We start from the raw sequence: 21,742 nt of genomic DNA on the forward strand, positions 1-21,742 counted from the left end.
CTGGGAGAGGGAATAGAGGGTCCATGGATTGAGAAAGATCACAAGAATCCTACCAAGCTTTTGACTTTGCACTGCCAATAATTCTTTTCCAAGTATTCACTGCTGAGAAACTACCTTATTACATACTCTGCTCACCTAGATACCCAAGATTCTATCCTGTGCCTGATTTCAAGATCCCATTCTTTTGGTTGTTGCTGATTGTGGCTGTTGTAAAATATATTTTTGGCAATTTGCAGAAAGATGAGTAATTATTATTTTCTTTAGTTAACTTCTTATTTAAATTCCATATAGAAGTGATACAGTGAAGTATTTGTTTTCCTGGCTTATTTTACTTAGCATGATATCCTCAAGGTCCATCCTTGTTGCAAATGGTAGGATTTCCTTCTTTCTCATGGCTCAATAATATTACATTTCACTATGTGAAATGTGAATGTATATACCACATCTTCTTTATCCATTCATACACTGACAGTCATCTTGTTTCTGTATCTTTGCTATTATGAATAATGCTTCAATGAACATGGGAATGCAGATATCTCTTTTGAGAGGTTGTTTTCATTTCCTTTAGAAACATACCCAGAAAACAAAAGTGGGATTGTTGGATTATATGGTAGTTCTATTTTTATTTTTGTTTTTTGGAGGAAAATCTCCATACTGTTTTCCATAGTGGCTGCACCAGTTTACATTCCCAATCTTACACAAGAATTCCCCCTTCTCCACGTCCTTCCCGATACTTGTTCTCTCTTCTTTTTGATGACTGCCATTCTAACAGGTGTGAGGTAGTTTTGATTTGCATTTCCCTGAGGATTAGTTATGTTGAACACCTTTTCATGGACCTCTTGGTTATTTTCATGTCTTCTTTTGAAAAATGTCCGTTCAGTCCTCTGCCTATTTTTTTTTAAACCAGATTTGTTTTGTTTTGTTTTTGTCTTTTTTACTATTAAATTATGTGAATTCTTTCTATATTTTGGGTATTAACCCCTTATCAGATATATGATTTGCAAACATTTTCTCCCATTTCATAGGTTGCATTTTCATTTTGTTGATGATTTCCTTTACTGTGCAGAAGCTTTTTAGTTTGATGCAGTCCCACTAGCTTATTTTTACTTGTGTTTGCTTTTGCTTTTGATGTCAAGTTTTAAAAATTACTGCCAAGGCTAATGTAAGGGAGCTTACCTTCTGTATTTTCTTCTAAGAGTTTTATGGTTTAGGTCTTAAATTTAAGCTGTAATCCTTTTGAGTTGATTTTTGTGTATAACATAAGATAGGGGTCCAGTTAATCTTGAAATCTTAAAGTGGTCAAGTGGGTTATCAAGAAGGAATTTGAAGAATAAGTTCTGTTAACTTTCTAAAAAGTTACCCACTTGAATGATATGTTGGGATTGTTCCATTACTATCTTTAATTACCTTTAATTTTATCTTTAAATTGCGCTTGTGATTCTTTAATCCTCTTAGCAATAATTTTATGCTTCTGTTGCTTTCTGTACCTATGGCCTCCTTGTATTCTCCATCCATCAATCAATGGGGTTTGGATGCCTCTAAGACTCTGCTGGATTTGGATTTGAGCCTGCCCTGCCCTTTATGCTATGTCTGGTGTTTCAGACCTCTGATTTTTATAGCACCTCGTCCTTCCATGTAAAAATACTATTTAGAACAAACCATTTCAGCCTACTTAAACTGTAGTGTTAGCTCATGCTGAAAAGGAGATCTGTAGTAGAACAAATATAAAATCAGTCTAGCTTGAGTTGATTAGAATCAATAAAATGGTGAACTTATAACAAATACCAGTATTAAGAACTTTGCATCGGTGACTTTGAAAGGTATATAAACACAATTAATTTAGCTGTCATTTTGTTCTGTTTCTATTGGAACTGCCTTAATGGTTTTGAACGGCACTGACATATTTCCCTACATGTGAACATTTCTCAAAGATAGACATAAAATGCATATTTGTACTCCAGGTTGGAATGATGCCCTTGAAATTGATATTCGAGGACTACCATATTGGAGAGGCTGTTATAAGTTCCAGTAGGTTTTTTGTTTTTTTGTTTTTGTTTTTTTGGTGTTGGGGGGGAATAAAGATTCTGTAGATAATAATCAGGATGATAATGGTGATGATGAAGGTGGAAATGATAATGATGGTGGATATAATCATAGTGCCATTGTGTTGAAGACTTTCCATTTCTTATTTAGTTCTTGAGACAATTCCATTCACTGAGTTTTATTACTACCCTTTCTATAAGGTGAGGAAGCTTAGATAGTTTAAGATATTTGTCTCCCATCAGTAAGTGGTATTGATGAGATTATACTCTTAAGTATTGTTTTCAGGGTTCGCTTTTTTTTTCTTTTTAGAGCAGTTTAAGGTTCACAGCAAAACGTAGAGGGAGGTACACATATTTCCCATATACCCTCTGCTGCCACACATGTATAGCCTCCCCCCTTATCAATATTGCCAACTAGAGCGATACATTTGTTACCACTGATGAACCTACATTAACATTTAATAATTACCTAAAGTCCATAGCTTACATTGAAATGCACTCTTGATACTGTGTATTTTACAGGTTTTAACAAATGTATAATGACATGTATGCATCATTATAGTATCTTACAGAGTATTTTCACTGCCCTAAAAATGCTCTGTGGTTGGTCTATTCATCTCTCTTCTGCCCCCAACCCCTGGCAACTATTGATCTTTCTACTGTTCCCATAGTTTTGCCTTTTCCAGAGTGTAATACAGTTGGAATCACATAAGGTTTCCTTCTTTCATTTAGTAGTATGCATTTATGTTTTTCTCCATGTCTTTTCATGGTTTGATTAGGTCATTTCTTGTTAGTACTGAATAATATTCCTTTGTTAGGATGTATTGAAGTTTATTTATCCATTCACTTACTGAAGGACATCTTGATTGTTTCCAAGTTTTGGCATTATAAATAAAGCTGCTATAAATATGTAGTACATGTTTTTATATAGACCTAAGTTTTCAACTCTTTGAGTAAATATCAAGAAGCACGATTGTTACATTATGTGGTAAGAGTGTATTTAGTTTTATAAGAAACCACCAAACTGTCTTCCAAACTGGCTGTATCATTTTGCATTCTCACCAGCAGCAAGTGAGAGTTTCTTTTGCTCCACATCCTCACCAGCATTTGGTATTGTCAGTGTTCCAAATTTTGGTCAGTCTAATTGATGCATAGTGTTATCTTATGGTTGTTTTAATTTGTAATTTCCTGATGACATATGATGTGAAGCATCTTTTCATATACTTATTTTCCATCTGTTCATCTTTTTTGGTGAGGTGTCCTGGCCTTTGGCCCATTTTCAAATTGGACTGTTTCTTTCTGTTGTTGAGTTTTAAGAGTTTTTGGTTCATTTCAGATACCAGTCCTTTATATATATATATATACATATTTTTTCAAATATTTTCTCCCTGTCTGTGGCTTGTCATCTCATTCTATTGACTATTGTCCTTTATAGAGCAGAAATTTATAACTTTAATAAAATCCAATTTATTCAATTCTTTCTTTAATGGATCATGATTTTGGTTTTTTATAAAAAGGTCATTGTCATACCCATAATCATCTAGGTTTTCTACTATGTTATCTGCTAGTTTTCTTGTTTTGCATTTCACATTTAGGTCATAATACATTTACTGTTAGTTTTTGAGAAGAATATAAGTTCTAGGTGCAGATTCATTTTTTTTAACATGTGATGCCCAGTTAATGCAACATTTGTTGAAAAGATTCTCTTTTCTCCCTTGTATTATTTTTGCTGTGTGTGTGTGTGTGTGTGTGTGTGGTGAAAGAGAGAGAGAGAGTGCGTGTGCACACATGTGCATGAGAAGGGGAGGCAGAGAGAAAGGAAGAGAGAGAATCCCAAGCAGATTGGCACCATCCATGCAGAGCCTGACATGGGGCTCAGTCTCATGAACTGTTGAGATCATGACCTGAGCTGAGATCAAGAGTCGGATACTCAACCGACTGAGCCACCCAGGTGTCCCACTTTTGCTTTTTTGTCAAGATCAGTTGACTATATTTATGTGGGTTTGTTTCTGAGCTCTATTCTGGCCCATTGATCTAGTTTTTTTATTCTTTCACTAATACTACACTGTGTGAATTACTATTGCTTTACAGTAAATCTTGAAGTAGGATGGTGTCAATCCTCTAGCTCTGTTATTCTGTTTCAACACTTTGCCCAGATCCACAAAATAACTTACTAAGATTTTGCTTGGGGCACAATGAATCTATAGATTAACTTGGAAAGAACTGACATCTTGACAATATTGTCTTTCTTTGTATGAACATAGACCATCTCTCCATTTCTTTCCTTTTTCTTTGATATCTTTGTTTCAAAGTTTCATTTTCTTTACCATATAGATCTTGTACATATTTTGTTCAATTTAAACCTGAGTTTTTCATTTTTTGGGTGCTAATGTAAATGTTATTGTATTCTTAATTTCACATTCTACTTGTTTATTGCTATTGCTGATCTATAGAAAAGCATTAACTTTTGTTTTTAAGTTTATTTATGTGTTTTAAGTTTATGTATGTATGTATTATACTGAGTACAAATATGTACTCAGTTTGCCAGATTTTAATGTTTGCAAACATGTACTTCTCATCTATAGCTTGCTGACCAGTATTTTATTTTGTATCAGGATAAAATAGAGTTGTTCTTTTTAGTGGTTTAGAAACCAAAGTACCTAGATTAATATCCACAGTTTGCAAGTGAAAGTCATGGTATATATGGATTGAGTAAAAACTTTATTCTTGGCTTCAACTTGCTTTCATACATCTATTTTCCTTTTTCTTTACTTTTGTTTATTTTGTTCTACTTTTGCATCTTTTAAGTTGCTTTAAAATCCTTTTAGGATAAAACACAATATAAATAAATGATGAAACATATTTACATTAGAATTCAGTGTTTGTGCTTCATGTTATTAGTTTTGAACTATTTAGAGATACATTTAATACTCTTAGCTTGAAAATAGTCATTTTCCTCAAGTAAACAGAAATAATGTTCATTGCATATAATTTGTTGTCTATTTCTAGCCACAAGGGATTGTGAAATGGAAGAGTAAGAACAGAGTTGGCTTTTCATTTTTAAAATAATTTGCAAGGCTATAAACTCTGTGGTATTTTAATTTTCCTAAACCGGTTAATAGATTATTTAAAATTAAATTGATTTTCATCTTTAAATATTTTGAAGACGAGATAGAACGTCTGGAAGCATTTCTCAGAAAAACAAATTTGGTTTTCCTTACAGATGTAGTAGGCAGCAATGTATAAGTACTAAATGTATCATAATTTAGGAAGAAGAGCTAAAGGCTATTTTATGTTTCAACTGGAAGTTATGAAGAGTAGGATTTTTCCCTGAGGAGCTAATTATTTGCTGAGATTACTATGGTAGCAGATTTTACAAGAAGTTCAAGATCTCTGTAAATAGTCATTTAAAAAAAGTATAGATGTCACTGAAGTGCAACACTGAAACCATATAAGCCAGTTCATTTTTCAAAAATGGCTGACTGCATAAATGATTAACTGTGAATAATTTTTTAATTAAAAAGTTATAGGGGTGCCTGGTGGCTCAGTTGGTTGAGGGTCTGACTCTTGATTTTGGCTCAGGTCGTGATATCATGATTCATGGAGTTGAGCCCTGCATTAGGCTCTGTGCTGACAGCATATAGCCTTCTTGGGATTTTCTCTGCCCCTCCCTGCTTGTGCGCATGCTCTATAAATAAATAAATAAATAAATAAATAAATAAATAAATAAATAAATAAATAAATATTTTAGAAAGTTGTATAGTCTTATGAAGTAATATTTGAAATTTTTCTGATTCTCTAGTTCCTTGGCTGTAAAGTCAGCAACATTTTATTATTTACCAATTGGCATATCAAGTTCATTGTCTTTCAAAAGATGACATCTTTATCTGTAATGTGTTAAAAGTCACAATAATGATCATCCATAGTTCAAAGTATACATCTTAAAATATTATCCTTGGGAATATTTCATGGTATCATGTGTTTTCATGAGGTACTTATGTTTTTTTCTAGAGTATATATCCTGGGAAATAACATTTATGTTTCTTTCCTCTGTGACCAGCATCTGTTCTCTCTTTAGGTAAGAGAATCAGGTTTTTTTTTTTGTTTTTTTTTTTTACAGGAGGAAATTACTCCTCCCTCCCATTCAGTCTCTATAGTTTGAGTGGCCTGGAGTCTACCTTCTGACCTGAGAAAGCATGAAAACTCAGGTTGGACCAAGGATAAAACTGATATACTATGTCAAGGATGGGTATATGATCAGGGGCACCTGGGTGGCTCAGTTGATTAACTGTCTGACTTCAGCTCAGGTCATAATCTCACGGTTCATGGGTTTGAGCCCCAGTATTGGGCTCTGTGCTGACATCTTAGAGCTTGAGGCCTGCTTCAGATTCTGTGTCTCCCTCTCTCTCTGCCCCTCCCCGGCTCGTGCTCTGTCTCTCTCACTCTATCTCTCACTCTATCTCTCTCAAAAACAAATACACATTAAAAAAAGGATGGGTGTATGATCCAAACCAGGTCTTGAGAGAGCATCAGTCCTGGTGTATTTTGCTGGAAATTCTGGAAAGAGGTACTTTCTTTCCACTAGGGTTGCTAAGCTGAAAGAATGTAAGTGAGAAGCTTCTGTTGTTCGTATTTGCCACAATATAGTTAGAGCTTGTCTGAGAATACTGTGGTAGCAGAGCCCTAAACTGGAAAAAGAGAGTGTTCTGATTATCTTTTGTATCCTCTGGATCTAGCGATGCCTATAGCTAGATAGGCCCTGACTTGCCTAGCTACTTGAGCCACTCTTTTACCTTATTTTGCTTAAGCTAGTATGGTTATGGTTGCACCTTTTACCAAAAAAGCTGTAGGGTTTAGGTTGGACCACTATACTGTGGCTTATAGTAAGTGATTTAATAATAACATACAGTTTTACTAAAAAGAAGCCTAGGTATTTTTATGGATAACAAGATATATTTTTACTAAGATGAAGCCTATGTATTTTTATGGAGGGGATTATTGAGGCAGTTATCCTGAAAATTCAAAAAAAATATCTTTAATTACTTACCTATTTTCCACTGAATTATTTGCATTTTTAAGTTTTAAATAGCAGAACAATTTAGCTCTGATTAATATTAATCTTTAATGGATGAAAGGAAAAGAGTGGCAAGATAAAGCATAAAGAGCACTAGGTTAAGAGTGAGAATATGAATTCTGCTTAGCATGTTTAAAAGAGAATATTCAAAAATAATAGGGAAGATTTTTAATAGGCAACTGGTTTAAGACACAGACGTCTGGACCAGCAGACTTTCCAAGCCTACTTGGGTGTGCTTTTCATTCCTCTCCATTCTCCTTAATATGCTTTTACATCTTGGTTATATCTTAATTATTTTTTAAATCATTAGCATGATTTCCTACACATCTTTCTGTTTTAGATCACTTTTATAGTCTCCTTTTATGATGTGGATTTAATAATTTAGTTACAGCTGGTATTCTTCATTGCACTACTCTTTGCTATGCAGAATTTATATAATTTGGGGGTTACCTACTTTATGTCTTTTAAATATTGTGAAAGCCATTTAAGGAGTCTCAATGATATCTTTGACCTAGAGAAGTGAGAACTGCCTGGATTCATCTCGGAACATTTTCCAGTGCTAACCAAATAGTGCTATAACAGTGTCAATCTTCTGTAAGATAAGATCCTTAGATCTCTGAAGAGATATCAAAAGCTTACCTCTTTTGCCTCTCTTGGTAATAGACCTTACTGTGCTTTTTTAAAATTAAATTAAATTAAATTAAATTAAATTAAATTTTATTTTATTTTATTTTATTTTATTTTATTTATTTATTTTTTTAATATATGAAATTTATTGTCAAATTGGTTTCCATACAACACCCAGTGCTCATCCCAAAAGGTGCCCTCCTCAATACCCATCACCCACCCTCCCCTCCCTCCCACCCCCCATCAACCCTCAGTTTGTTCTTAGCTTTTAACAGTCTCTTATGCTTTGGCTCTCTCCCACTCTAACCTCTTTTTTTTTTTTTCCTTCCCCTCCCCCATGGGTTTCTGTTCAGTTTCTCAGGATCCACATAAGACTGAAACCATATGGTATCTGTCTTTCTCTGTATGGCTTATTTCTCTTAGCATCACACTCTCCAGTGCCATCCACGTTGCTACAAAAGGCCATATTTCATTTTTTCTCATTGCCACGTAGTATTCCATTGTGTATATAAACCACAATTTCTTTATCCATTCATCAGTTGATGGACATTTAGGCTCTTTCCATAATTTGGCTATTGTTGAGAGTGCTGCTATAAACATTGCGGTACAAGTGCCCTTATGCATCAGTACTCCTGTATCCCTTGGATAAATTCCTAGCAGTGCTATTGCTGGGTCATAGGGTAGGTCTATTTTTAATTTTTTGAGGAACCTCCACACTGCTTTCCAGAGCGGCTGCACCAATTTGCATTCCCACCAACAGTGCAAGAGGGTTCCCGTTTCTCCACATCCTCTCCAGCATCTATAGTCTCCTGATTTCTTCATTTTCACCACTCTGACTGGCATGAGGTAATATCTGAGTGTGGTTTTGATTTGTATTTCCCTGATAAGAAGCGACGCTGAACATCTTTTCATGTGCCTGTTGGCCATCCGGATGTCTTCTTTAGAGAAGTGTCTATTCATGTTTTCTGCCCATTTCTTCACTGGGTTATTTGTTTTTCGGGTGTGGAGTTTGATGAGCTCTTTATAGATTTTGGATACTAGCCCTTTGTCCGATATGTCATTTGCAAATATCTTTTCCCATTCCGTTGGTTGCCTTTTAGTTTTGTTGGTTGTTTCCTTTGCTGTGCAGAAGCTTTTAATCTTCATAAGGTCCCAGTAATTCACTTTTGCTTTTAATTCCCTTGCCTTTGCGGATGTGTCGAGTAAGAGACTGCTACGGCTGAGGTCAGAGAGGTCTTTTCCTGCTTTCTCCTCTAGGGTTTTGATGGTTTCCTGTCTCACATTCAGGTCCTTTATACATTTTGAGTTTATTTTTGTGAATGGTGTGAGAAAGTGGTCTAGTTTCAACCTTCTGCATGTTGCTGTCCAGTTCTCCCAGCACCATTTGTTAAAGAGACTGTCTTTTTTCCATTGGATGTTCTTTCCTGCTTTGTCAAAGATGAGTTGGCCATACATTTGTGGGTCTAGTTCTGGGGTGTCTATTCTATTCCATTGGTCTATGTGTCTGTTTTTGTGCCAATACCATGCTGTCTTGATGATGATGGCTTTGTAGTAGAGGCTAAAGTCTGGGATTGTGATGCCTCCTGCTTTGGTCTCCTTCTTCAAAATTACTTTGGCTATTCGGGGCCTTTTGTGGTTCCATATGAATTTTAGGATTGCTTGTTCTAGTTTCGAGAAGAATGCTGGTGCAATTTTGATTGGGATTGCATTGAATGTGTAGATAGCTTTGGGTAGTATTGACATTTTGACAATATTTATTCTTCCAATCCATGAGCAGGGAATGTCTTTCCATTTCTTTAAATCTTCTTCAATTACCTTCATAGTCTTTCTATAGTTTTCAGCATACAGATATTTTACATCTTTGGTTAGATTTATTCCTAGGTATTTTAGGCTTCTTGGTGCAATTGTGAATGGGATCAATTTCTTTATTTGTCTTTCTGTTGCTTCATTGTTAGTGTATAAGATTGCAACTGATTTCTGTACATTGATTTTGTATCCTGCAACTTTGCTGAATTCATGTATCAGTTCTAGCAGACTTTTGGTGGAGTCTATCGGATTTTCCATGTATAATATCATGTCATCTTGTCATCTGCAAAAAGAGAAAGCTTGACTTCATCTTTGCCAATTTTGATGCCTTTGATTTCCTTTTGTTGTCTGATTGCTGATGCTAGAACTTCCAGCACTATGTTAAACAACAGCGGTGAGAGTGGGCATCCCTGTTGTGTTACTGATCTCAGGGAAAAAGCTCTCAGTTTTTCCCCGTTGAGGATGATGTTAGCTGTGGGCTTTTCATAAATGGCTTTTATGATCTTTAAGTATGTTCCTTCTATCCCGACTTTCTCAAGGGTTTTTATTAAGAAAGGGTGCTGGATTTTGTCAAAGGCCTTTTCTGCATCGATTGACAGGATCATATGGTTCTTCTCTTTTTTTTTTGTTAATGTGATGTATCACGTTGATTGATTTGCGAATGTTGAACCAGCCCTGCATCCCAGGAATGAATCCCACTTGATCATGGTGAATAATTCTTTTTATATGCCGTTGAATTCGATTTGCTAGTATCTTATTGAGAATTTTTGCATCCATATTCATTAGGGATATTGGCCTGTAGTTCTCTTTTTTTACTGGGTCTCTGTCTGGTTTAGGAATCAAAGTAATACTGGCTTCATAGAATGAGTCTGGAAGTTTTTCTACCCTTTCTATTTCTTGGAATAGCTTGAGAAGGATAGGTATTATCTCTGCTTTAAATGTCTGGTAGAACTCCCCTGGGAAGCCATCTGGTCCTGGACTCTTATTTGTTGGGAGATTTTTGATAACTGATTCAATGTCTTCGCTGGTTATGGGTCTGTTCAAGCTTTCTATTTCCTCCTGATTGAGTTTTGGAAGAGTGTGGGTGTTTAGGAATTTGTCCATTTCTTCCAGGTTGTCCAATTTGTTGGCATATAATTTTTCATAGTATTCCCTGATAATTGTTTGTATCTCTGAGGGATTGGTTGTAATAATTCCATTTTCATTCATGATTTTATCTATTTGGGTCATCTCCCTTTTCTTTTTGAGAAGCCTGGCTAGAGGTTTGTCAATTTTGTTTATTTTTTCAAAAAACCAACTCTTGGTTTCGTTGATCTGCTCTACAGTTTTTTTAGATTCTATATTGTTTATTTCTGCTCTGATCTTTATTATTTCTCTTCTTCTGCTGGGTTTAGCCTGCCTTTGCTGTTCTGCCTCTATTCCTTTAGTGTGCTGTTAGATTTTGTATTTGGGATTTTTCCTGTTTCTTGAGATAGGCCTGGATTGCAATGTATTTTCCTCTCAGGACTGCCTTCGCTGCGTCCCAAAGCATTTGGATTATGTATTTTCATTTTCATTTGTTGCCATATATTTTTTAATTTCTTCTCTAATTGCCTGGTTGACCCACTCATTCGTTAGTAGGGTGTTCTTTAACCTCCATGCTTTTGGAGGTTTTCCAGACTTTTTCCTGTGGTTGATTTCAAGCTTCATAGCATTGTGGTCTGAAAGTATGCATGGTATAATTTCAATTCTTGTATACTTATGAAGGGCTCTTTTGTGACCCAGTATATGATCTATCTTGGGGAATGTTCCATGTGCACTCGAGAAGAAAGGATATTCTGTTGCTTTGGGATGCAGAGTTCTAAATATATCTGTCAAGTCCATCTGATCCAATGTATCATTCAGGGCCCTTGTTTCTTTATTGACCGTGTGTCTAGATGATCTATCCATTTCTGTAAGTGGGGTGTTAAAGTCCCCTGCAATTACCACATTCTTATCAATAAGGTTGCTTATGTTTATGAGTAATTGTTTTATATATTTGGGGGCTCCGGTATTCGGCGCATAGACATTTATAATTGTTAGCTCTTCCTGATGGATAGACCCTGTAATTATTATATAATGCCCTTCTTCATCTCTTGTTGCAGCCTTTAATTTAAAGTCTAGTTTGTCTGATATAAGTATGGCTACTCCAGCTTTCTTTTGGCTTCCAGTAGCATGATAAATAGTTCTCCATCCCCTCACTCTCAATCTAAAGGTGTCCTCAGATCTAAAATGAGTCTCTTGTAGACAGCAAATAGATGGGTCTTGTTTTTTTATCCATTCTGATACCCTATGTCTTTTGGTTGGCGCATTTAATCCATTTACATGCAGTGTTATTATAGAAAGATACGGGTTTAGAGTCATTGTGATGTCTGTATGTTTTATGCTTGTAGTGATGTCTCTGGTACTTTGTCTCACAGGGTCCCCCTTAGGATCTCTTGTAGGGCTGGCTTAGTGGTGACAAATTCCTTCAGTTTTTGTTTGTTTGGGAAGACCTTTATCTCTCCTTCTATTCTAAATGACAGACTTGCTGGATAAAGGATTCTCGGCTGCATATTTTTTTCTGTTTAGCACACTGAAGATATTGTGCCAATCCTTTCTGGCCTGCCAAGTTTCAAAAGAGAGATCAGTCACGAGTCTTATAGGTCTCCCTTTATATGTGAGGGCACGTTTATCCCTTGCTGCTTTCAGAATTTTCTCTTTCTCCTTGTATTTTGCCAGTTTCACTATGATATGTCGTGCAGAAGATTGATTCAAGTTACGTCTGAAGGGAGTTCTCTGTGCCTCTTGGATTTCCATGCCTTTTTCCTTCCCCAGTTCAGGGAAGTTCTCAGCTATAATTTCTTCAAGTACCCCTTCAGCACCTTTCCCTCTCTCTTCCTCCTCTGGGATACCAATTATGCGTATATTATTTCTTTTTAGTGTATCACTTAGTTCTCTAATTTTCCCCTCATACTCCTGGATTTTTTTAATCTCTCTTTCTCTCAGCTTCCTCTTTTTCCATAGCTCTATCTTCTAGTTCACCTATTCTCTCCTCTGCCTCTTCAATCCGAGCTGTCGTCATTTCCATTTTGCTTTGCATTTCATTTAAAGCGCTTTTCAGCTCCTCATGACTGTTCCTTAGTCCCTTGATCTCTGTAGCAAGAGATTCTCTGCTATCCTCTATACTGTTTTCAAGCCCAGCAATTAATTTTATGACTATTATTCTAAATTCACTTTCTGTTATATTATTTAAATCCTTTTTGATCAGTTCATTAGCTGTTGTTATTTCCTGGAGATTCTTCTGAGGGGAATTCTTCCGTTTGGTCATTTTGGATAGTTCCTGGAGTGGTGAGGACCTGCAGGGCACTTCCCCTGTGCTGTGGTGTATAACTGGAGTTGGTGGGCGGGGCCTCAGTCCGACCTGATGTCTGCCCCCAGCCCACCGCTGGGGCCACAGTCAGACTGGTGTGTGCCTTCTCTTCCCCTCTCCTAGGGGTGGGATTCACTGTGGGGTGGCGTGGCCCACCTGGGCTACTTGCACACTGCCAGGCTTGTGGTGCTGGGGATCTGGCGTATTAGGTGGGGTGGGTAGGCAAGGTGCACGGGGGCAGGAGGGGCAGGCTTAGCTCACTTCTCCTTAGGTGATCCACTTCAGGAGGGGCCCTGTGGCAGTGGGAGGGAGTCAGATCCGCTGCCTAGGGTTGGCTCCGCAGAAGCACAGAGTTGGGTGTTTGTGCAGAGCGAGCAAGTTCCCTGGCAGGAACTGGTTCCCTTTGGGATTTTGGCTGGGGGATGGGCGGGGGAGATGGCGCTGGCTAGCGCCTTTGTTCCCCACCAAACAGCTCTGTCGTCCAGGGGCTCAGCAGCTCTCCCTCCCTTTGTCCTCCAGCCTTCCTGCTTTCTGAGCAGAGCTGTTAACTTATGACCTCCCAGACGCTAAGTCACGCTTGCTGTCGGAACACAGTCCGTCAAGCCACTCCACTTTTGCCAGCCAGACTCGGGGGCTCTGCTTGGCCGGCGAGCTGCCCCTCCGCCCCGGCTCCCTCCCGCCAGTCCGTGGAGCGTGCACCGCCCCGCCGCCCTTCCTACCCTCTTCCGTGAGCCTCTGGTCTGCGCTTGGCTCCGTAGACTCCGTTCTGCTAATCCTCTGGCGGTTTTCTGGGTTATTTAGGAAGGTGTAGGTGGAATCTAAGGGATCAGCAGGACGCTCGGTGAGCCCAGCGTCCTCCTACTACGCCCTCTTCCCTCTCCCTCTCCTTACTGTGCTTTTTATGAAATGTGGTTTACATATATCCTTATATGTATGTACACACACATATATATCTTTATATATAGATGCATATAAATATATAGATAGACATAAATTGGTATGTGTGTATATATATATAAGGCATATATAAAGGTGTATATATATATATATGATATATATATAATATATAAGGTATATATACACATATATGTATTTCTATGTATATGTATAAACACACATACCCTTTTATAGCTTTTTATATGTATATACCTTTTTATGTGTTACTCTTTTATTTTATTTATTTAAAAAAAATTTTTTTTAACGTTTATTTATTTTTGAGACAGAGAGAGACAGAGCATGAACGGGGGAGGGTCAGAGAGAGGGAGACACAGAATCTGAAACAGGCTTCAGGCTCTGAGCTGTCAGCACAGAGCCCGACCGGGGCTCGAACTCATGGACCGTGAGATCATGACCTGAGCCAAAGTTGGCCGCCCAACCAACTGAGCCACCCAGGCGCCCCTGTGTTACTCTTTTAGATAGGGTTTGTTATGTGACCTTGCCTGCCTATATGCAATAATACAAAGAAAGTATCTTCAGTAATAGATGTGTCTCTCTTTTGTCTATTTATCTTTTGCCTACTGACCACTTGGAGGTCAAAACTACTGAGCATTTCCTATTATTAGTAACAGGTTCTTCTCCTGTTTTTTTTTTTCACTATCTGGCTATGTGAACTTGGATGAGGCACTTTACTTACCTGGGTATTTGCTGCAAAGATATTTTCAACCCTAAATATTTTACACTCTTAGAATTTTTTACGTCATTCTAATATGAACACCAGAAATATTTTGGGCTGGAAAGTGTTAGCATTCATATTATTTCAGTTTCTTTAACATAGTGCTTTTGCTTAATTATCTAATGTTGTTCTCTATACATTTGGGGAGCTGGGTGCACCAACATTAACATAGACACTCTAACTAGAGAGAAAACTGAGTAATGAATCTATCATTCTGTGTGTTTACAAGGGATCAGAGCCTCTTCTGAGACATTTTGTTTACTTTTGACAGTTGTCCTTCATATAACTCCCACCTTGAATTCTCTTGCCTTGGTAAGATCCAAATTTGAATAGTAACAGGGTCTTAATGTTGCCACTTGTTATAGAGAGAGACCGTTTCCTGACAATAATTTGTACAGATTGGTGACATGTTTGAAAATAACATAGCATTTCCTAGAAGAGTTGTATTTTCTGATTGCGTCATTGATTTTTTTTTCTTCCTCTCATTCTGTTTCTTATCAAGTATACTGTGAATTTCTTATCAATATTATAGGGATGTATGAGAAACCTAGCATTCATCTGGGAATATTATTTGTGTTGTCTCTCTCTGAAAACACAATGGAAAAAGAGGTTCTAAGGCAGAGTTAGAATCCTAAAGAGTTTTAGCACAATTATATGTACTAGCTGTAAAACAACCACTTGATGATTTTAACATTAATTAATAATCTTAAACATTAAAATAAAGGAGAGACACTTTCAAAATTAGTATCACTAAGTTGGCATCATAAATTAGTAATTGTGACTTCAAGGTTTGAAATGATACATATTTGAGGACAATTAATGGACAAAATCTGTGTATTCTATGCAAGAGTTAATATTAGCAAAGATAATTCAATCGCTGAAGTAGGAGCTTTACTTTCATCAACATTTGGTTTATATTTAGAATGCTAAGGGGGTTCCTGGGTGGTTCAGTTGGTTAAGTGTCTGAATTTGGCTCAGGTCATGATCTCACTGTTTGTGAGTTCAAGCCCTGCATCAGGCTCTGTGCTGACAGCTACCTCAGAGCATGGAGGCTGTCTTTGGATTCTGTGTCTCCCTCTCTCTCTGCCCCTCCCCTGCTAGTGTGTGCTCTTTCTCTCTCGCATGCGCTCAAAACTAATAAATATAAAACATTAAAAAAATAAAAAATAAATGCTAAGACTAAATAAGGACCTTATCTAATTTCTGTGTTTTGTAGATGAAACTGACCAAGGAATAAATGATTTGGCTAAAGTGAAATAGTAATGGAGGTAGATAAGCTCACGATCTCATAATAATCACTTGTTTATTAAAAATAACTAACAAACGAAAAAACAATTCTTCCCATTCTTGTAACATTTTAAATTATGTGTCTTTGGAAGTCTACTTTATTCAATATTGTAGTGATAATTTCAAAACAATAATGTTTAATTCAAAGCTAAACAAAATTAGTTGGTAACTAAGCTAGCATAGACACCAATCTAGGCCAGGTATTACTTTTTTTATATGCCTAGAGCTCATGTGTTCAAAAAGGAAAGCAAGAAGTCTTTGGCACTTTTTTCCTCCTTAAGTTTATTTATTTATTTTGAGAGAGTGAGAGAGTGAGAGAGCAAATCCCAAGCAGGCGCTGCACTGTCAGCAGAGTGAACCGTGAACCGTGAGATGGTGACCTGAGCTGAAATCAGGAGTCAGGTGCTTAATGGACTAAGCCACCCAGGCGCCCCTACAGCACTATAAATTTCTTTTCCCTATATCTAGGAAGGTTGGTCATACTTCTTTAGGTCTATAAGTGCTGACATATATTTTAGTGATTTGGTTCAATATGAAATAACAAGGAACGAGGCAGTGGATCCTAAAGAAGGGCAATTTATAATATATAGACATAAAAATTACTATTTAATAAAGGCATCTTTAAATGTTCATTTGTTTATATTGTGGATATTGTTAATTAGTGCTTTATTTTTTAGCTTGTTAATTTGGTATAGTATTTAAAATCATTTTCTGTCTTTTTGGATTGTCTGTGCATAGATGTGTTTTTATGTAGGATCTAACTGTAGGAAACAAAATAGCATATACTTCAAAAGTACAAAAGTAGCCTAAATATTTTTCTAAAGTGCAAATGAATTTTCACAAAGTGAATACACCCATTTCATCACCATCCAGATGAGAATAAAACATTATTACCATTCTTAAACCTCTCCTCATGCACCCTCCCATGCCCAGAATCAACAATTATTTTGACTGCTATAATCATTAATTAGTTCTTTCTGGTTTTGGCCATTAAATGAATGGAATATTACCCTAAGTACTCTTTTGTGAAAATATAATTTATATTATATGTGTGAAATTCATTCATATTGTCACATATGGTTGTAACTTGTTCATTCTTATTGTTGTATAGTATTCCGTTGCATGAATACACAATGATTTATTTCTCTTCTACTGCTGATGGACATTTAAGTTATCTGGTTATGTAAACAGTCCTGCTATGACCATCATCTACAGGTCTTTTGGTGCGCAAATATGTATGCACATTTGTTGAGTAAATACAAAGAAGTGAAATTATTGGGTCATAAGGATAGGTGTATGTTCAGTTTTGTAAACACTGCTGAATAGTTTTCTAAATTTATACTTCCCAACAGCAATATGAAAACTGTGGTTATTTCTCAGCATCATCAAACCTTGGCATTATCAGTCTTTTAAATATTGCAATTCTGGCAGTTATATAATAATATTTCATTGTGGTTTGAATTTTCATTTCTTGGTAGGTAAAAAAAAACACCTTTGTAAACATTTATTAACCATTCATAATGCTCTTTGGGAAAGTGCGTGTTAAAGTTTTGTGCCCATTTTTTCTATTATCTTATTATTATTCTTTGTAGAGATAATCTTACACGTATTGTTTACAATTATATATATGATATATATGTGATATATTATATATATGAGATATATATATATCAGGCAAATAACTTTTTCTGCTCTGTGGTTTGCTTTTTAAATATCTCTTTGATGGGGGCACCTGGGTTGCTCAGTTGGTTAAGCGTCTGACTTCGGTTCAGGTCATGATCTCATGGTTTGTGAGTTTGAGCCCTGTGTCAGGCTCTGTGTTGACAGCTTGCTCAGAGCCTGGAGCCTGCTTCAGATTTGTCTCCCTTTCCCTCTGCCCCTTCCCTCGCTCACACTCTGTCTCTCTCAAAAATAGGTAAACATTGGTGCAGCCACTCTGGAAAACAGTGTGGAGGTTCCTCAAAAAATTAAAAATAGATCTATCCTATGACCCAGCAATAGAACTGCTAGGAATTTACCCAAGGGATACAGGAGTGCTGATGCATAGGGGCACTTGTACCCCAATGTTTATAGCAGCACTTTCAACAATAGCCAAATTATGGCCTATCATAGCCTAATCATAGCCAAATCATAGCCTAAATGTCCATCAACTGATGAATGGATAAAGAAATTGTGGTTTATATACACAATGGAATACTACTTGGCAGTGAGAAGGAATGAAATATGGCCTTTTCTAGCATTGTGGATGGAACTGGAGAGTGTGATGCTAAGTGAAATAAGTCATACAGAGAAAGACAGATACCATATGTTTTCACTCTTATGTGGATCCTGAGAAACTTAACAGAAGACCACAGGGGACGGGAAGGAAAAAAAAAGTTAGAGAGGGAAGGAGGCAAACCATAAGAGACTCTTAAAAACTGAAAATAAACTGAGGGTTGATGTGGGGTGGGAGGGATGGGAAAGTGGGTGATGGGCATTGAGGAGGGCACCTGTTGGGATGACCACTGGGTATTGTATGGAAACCAATATGACAATAAATTTCATATTAAAAAATAGGTAAACATTGATTTTTTTTAATATCTCTTTTGGTGAACAGAGATGTTTAATTTTAATATAGTCTAATTCATCAATCTTCTTCCTTATGGTTACTGCTTCCTTTATATTTAAATTTATATTAAATCTTTGTGTACTCCAAGATCATGAAAGTATTTTCCTATGATATATTCTATACCTTTATTGTATTACTTTTATAATTAGATCTACAGTGAAATCAAGTGGTCACCCAAGTGTGAGACTGTTTCTATTCTCTTCCATTGGTGTATTTGTTTATCCTTAGGTCAAAGAACACTATTTTAATTACCATACTTTTTCATAGGTCTTAATGTCTGGCAATATAGATCTTCAAGCTTTGTTTTTCTTCAAGATATTCCTGAAAGGAGCATTCTGGGATGATGGCAGAGTAGCTAAACATCAGGAATCTGTCTCCTTGTCTAGATAACAGTTGTACTGGTGGCATCTGATGTAACTGCAGACATATCTTGTTTTATTATGCTTTGCTTTATTGTGCTTTGCAGGTACTGTGTTTTTAACACAATGAAGGTTTGTAGAAACCCTGAGTCAAGCAAGTCTATTGGCATAAATTTTCCAGCAATATTCTGTCACTTCATGTCTCTGTGTCACATTTTGGTAGTTCTCACAATATTTCAAACTTTTTCATTATGATTATATTTATTATGGGGATCTGTCATGTGAGATTACAACTCACTAAAAACTCAGATGTTGGTTAGCATTTTTTAGCAATAAAGTATTTTAAAAATAGGATATATACATTTTTTTAGTTATAATGCTAATGCACACTTAATAGATTACAGTATAGTGTAAACATATATTTTTATGCATTGGGAAGCCAAAGAATTCATTTAATTTACTTTTTTTGGTAATAGTTGCCTTATTTCAATGGTCTGGAACTGAACTGGCAATATCTCTGAGCTATGCCTATATTTTGGAACTCTATAGTGTGTTGAAGGCTTGCAACCTCCAAGCTAAGTCTTAGATGGTAAATTGGGGTTAGTTTGGTTCATTTTAGCTCTCACCACAGTACTAGCTACCCATCATTCATTCCTAGTCATGTGGCAGGCAGCTGTGCGTGTGTTCCTGGAGCAACCTGCACATGGCCCACAGGAGCCAGGGTTGGCAAAAAGGACACTGTCCTCCAAATGTTAGGCATCTGTACTCTGATCGTGACCACTGTTTGTGATTATAGATATGCCAAGAGTCAGGTGGCCGCTGTTGCACCTCTCCTCATTGTATAAGCCCTTCCTCCTCTGGATATAGTGACTTCCAGGGGATTTCAAGGACCCTTCTCCTGCTTTCATTTTTCACTTTTTCTGTGTTTAGGAGCCAGACCCTAAATATTAAGACATTTAAAAGCATATATGAGGAAAATTAGGAAGTGATTTCACATGCTCAGGGAAAGATGCTCCTTCATGAAAGATTTAAGAAGACTTTAAGTTTGCAGTTCAGGCTGATCCTTGGCACAGAAGCAGCCTACAACAATAAAAACACAAACACAAATATGCAAAAAAACCCAGCAAAACTTGGAAAGGGGAAGAATATGATTTCTGGAGTTACCACATTGATAGATTCAAATGTCCAGTTTTCAACAAAAATATCACAAGGCATACAAAAAAAATAAGGAAGTATGGCCCATTCAAAGGAAAATAGCAAATCAACAGCAACTGTCCCTAAAGAAGATACACCTGGATATTCTTGGCTTTTTGAATTTCCGTATATAATTCACAAGCAACTTATCCATTTATGTTTTTAAAACACTTGCTGAGATTTTGATTAGGATTGCACTGAATCTATAGACTAACTTAAAGATAATTAATATTTTACTATATTAAGTCTTCCAGTCCATGAGCATTGTATAGTTCTTCGTTTAATAAGATATTCTCTTTTTCTTCTTCTTTTTTTTTTTTGAGTTTAAATAAAAGAGGGAATTGTATTTAGATGAATACAAGTGTTCTTGCAGGGCTTCTAACAGCTCTAATGGGTTAATAGCCAGAAGCACATCTTTCTGAAGGACAAACCATGTTGTGATCACAAACTTCCACATCTGGGTTTTGCAAGATCATGAAGAGAATATCCTAGAGGATAGTCCTCCCTGCATAGTGCATAAGGGACTAGAATGTGTATTCATTTCTGCTTGCTTTTTGATCTTTATATTCATTTATGCTGGCCTCACATTTGTCTGGCACATTTCGGCAGATATTCCTGAGCTCACTCAGGCCTCTGAAATGGCTCAACAGCTGGAAGAGCACCTCGAATCTGAATGTATAAATTAATTTTTCTGTCTGAAGGATGGGTTGTAGTGTAATCCCAAAATTCCACTTCCAAATTCTTCATGATCATGTAACCAAGAGAATTTCCTAGAGTGTCATCCCCCTCGTGCATACAAATGTCAGTGTCTCTCTGTTCCAGCTGCCTGAACCATTTCCAGGGCTGTCTTCCTCTTGCCTTCAGCCACTGAGGTCTTCAATCCCAAGTATTTTTCTCTCCAACTCCTGGTCCTCTTCTTTTGTGGGGAGAGGCTTCTGGGATCTTCTGGTGGTGCTTGCTGATCAGAGGCTCTAACCCATATCACAAAACATTCCAGCAAAGCAACTACTCAGATTTTATCTCACCTATTTTTAATAGGATTTATTTTAGAATATCTTTAGATTCACAGCAAAATTAAGTGGAAAGTACAGAGAGTTCTCATGAATCCTCTGCCTCCACACTCACAACCTCTCCCATTATCAACACTTTCAGCCAGAGTGGTATATTTGTTATAACGGATGAACCTACATTGACCATCATTATCACCCAAGGTCCATAGTTTACATTAGAGTTCACTCTTGATATTGTACATTTTGCAGGTTTTAACAAATGTACAGTACGTGTGTCCGCCATTATCCCGTCCTACAGAAAAGTTTCCCTGTCCTAGAAATCTTTTGTGCTCTGCTTGTATCACTCTCTCCCTTCTAACCATTGGCAACAACTGATCTTTTTACTATTTCATTGGTTTTGCCTTTTCCATTATGTCATATAGTTAGAATCATAACCTTTTCATCTAGCTTCCTTCATTTAGTAATGTGCATTTACATTTCCTCCATGTCTTTTCATGGCTTGATAGCTCTTTTTTTTTTTAAGTGCTGAATAGCATTCCATTGTTTGGTTGTACCATAGTTAATTTATCTATTCATCTACTGAAGGATATCTTGATTGCTTCCAATTTTTGGTGATTATAAAGAAAGCTGATATAAACATTCATGTGCAGGTTTTGTGTGGATGCAAGTTTTCAACTAATTTGGGTAAATATC

At 36.7% G+C, this 21,742-nt stretch overlaps 1 pseudogene; it reads right to left on the minus strand.

Moving 5' to 3' along the window:
• Nucleotides 1-20,563: 20,563 nt before the first annotated feature.
• On the minus strand, nucleotides 20,564-21,332 carry LOC131508594 (DNA-directed RNA polymerases I and III subunit RPAC2-like; annotated as a pseudogene).
• Nucleotides 21,333-21,742: the final 410 nt, after the last annotated feature.

The sequence above is a fragment of the Neofelis nebulosa genome, chromosome 4 (genome assembly GCF_028018385.1).
Source record: "Neofelis nebulosa isolate mNeoNeb1 chromosome 4, mNeoNeb1.pri, whole genome shotgun sequence".
Lineage (NCBI taxonomy): Eukaryota > Metazoa > Chordata > Mammalia > Carnivora > Felidae > Neofelis > Neofelis nebulosa.